This window comes from Phaethon aethereus (genome assembly GCF_964289735.1).
Source record: "Phaethon aethereus genome assembly, chromosome: 8".
In the NCBI taxonomy this organism is placed as follows: Eukaryota; Metazoa; Chordata; class Aves; order Phaethontiformes; family Phaethontidae; genus Phaethon; species Phaethon aethereus.
In genome coordinates, this window is record NC_138584.1 from 16141591 (window position 1) to 16143615 (window position 2025).

Sequence of the window (2025 nt, forward strand, 5' to 3'; positions counted from 1 at the left end):
GATTTCTGATAAGAAATTAGGCTGGTACTGGAAAGGGAGACAATAATAAAAATATTGCTATATTTAAGTGCATTTTTGTGTAGTTGTATTTATTGCCATCATGTAGGTCTCTTCACCAATAACCCATAACAGCCTTAAGTCTATGCTGCCTCTGTTTTCATCTAGTTTTCCTGCTATGTGAATGGCAATTTTTGTCTACAAATAAATATGGGAATTTGTATTAATTGTAACATTTCCTGTAAGGAAACGTTGTGTAGTTTTCTAAATTGTAAGAAACAAAGTCTTGTTCTAGCACAACAGACTTTATTTCCTGTATGCTAGCAGCAAAGTCCCTTGTGAATCCTTAGAGTATAAAGGAAACAGTTATATTAAGTTGGCTTCATGACAGTTTGTAGTCTACAGTCTTCCAAAACCCCCAAAGCATTCAACTAGTATAATTTTTCCTCTGGGCTTGTCAAAGCTGTCCTTATAATCTGTAATGCACCTTTTGAAAACTGTTGCTCACTTCTTAAGATAAATAAAAAGGTGACAAGCGTCATGCTACAGGCACAGTACTTCTAGATTTAAGAGGTACTTTCTTCAAAGCTTATGTGCAAAAATCTTTAGCGGGTTTACATCACGGAGAGCAAACTGTCACTTGGGACGATTGAACTGCTTCAGGCTCTAAAATATAGAAAAGAAAAAAAAAACATGTTACTATCAGTAATAGGGGAAGGAACAGTTTCCCTCTCTGTTCCTGATATGGTGAATTTGACTTTTGGTATATCCTGTTTTCTCCTTTTAAGCACCTTACTTTCGGCAGTACAATACGCACCTAAGATTTTGTCATGGAAAATGGTATTCCGTACATTGGAACAGCTTTTAAAAGGTATTTTGTTGAAGCTAAGTGTGTGAAAGCCTACTTTAGCATTTCACATTCATCTGGCAAAACATAATTCTACACACCGTTCCACCTATAAAGCAATGTAAACATATCTGTCATCTGTACCCACACAGAGCTATGTGTCTGGCTACGGAAACATACACAAAGAAGAAAGCTCAAAGAAAAGTAGAAACGCTCTACAGACTGCACAGCCTGACTCTGGTGAAGCCAACAGCAGCTCCTCGCGCTGCTGCAGCAGGAGACTCGCTCTGTGAAGCTTCTTCCTCGGCGTCAGATGTCAGAACGTTGCAGCAGCTATTCCGGTAGGGAATGGGGCGGGAGTGTGGAATTTTGCTCAACAGGAATAGTGGCTCCTGCTGTTAGGAAACAAGGGTCTAGAGTAATAGCCTGCTTTTTGCAGAAAATCGTTAGAAATCATCAGAAAACATTATGCAGAAAATTACTGTCAGGATGTTGCGAGGCCCTGCGGGGAAGCCAGCCGCCGTAACCTGTCCAACAGGCTTAATAATCCTCAGCCTAAGTGGAGTCCCTTGATGTGGTCACATGTGAATTCAGAACAGAGAGTTTTTGTGGTTTTTAACCTAGATTGTGTCTGACATTAAAGAGCAGTTAATAGTTTAAGACTACGTGGGAAGGGTTCTCTGTGCAGTACATACTCAGGTCCTTGAAAATGACCTGGCTGAAGTAAATCTGGTATGTGCAAGGGCCTTTTTTCCCTGAACTGGAGCGAGGATTAGCTTATCGGGACTCTCTGCACAGTTGCAGATAGCTTGGTAAACTGGAGATACACTGGACTTTATTATGGCTAATGGTAGTTTATTTTGGATTAGTGCTCTCTGCATTGAATCTTGCTTTGAATCTTGCTTTCTGTTTTGGAAGGGAACTAGAGTAGAGGGGAATGAGGACAGAGACAGCCTCTTCCTATGCTCAGGGTAAGGGGCAACAGCACAGGATCAACGCCCTGAGGCTTAGAGAAGCATGAGAAGAGAAAGGCAATGAATGCTTCCATTCACGCACCACATCCCGTGCCTGAGTAGCCCGCTGGCCTGGCAGCGAGGCAGGCTTCTAGACCGCCCGTCCGTAAACACAGCCAAGTCTCAAAGGGCACTGAGTTCACATGCTGGTTCTGTTTAAGGCAAAGC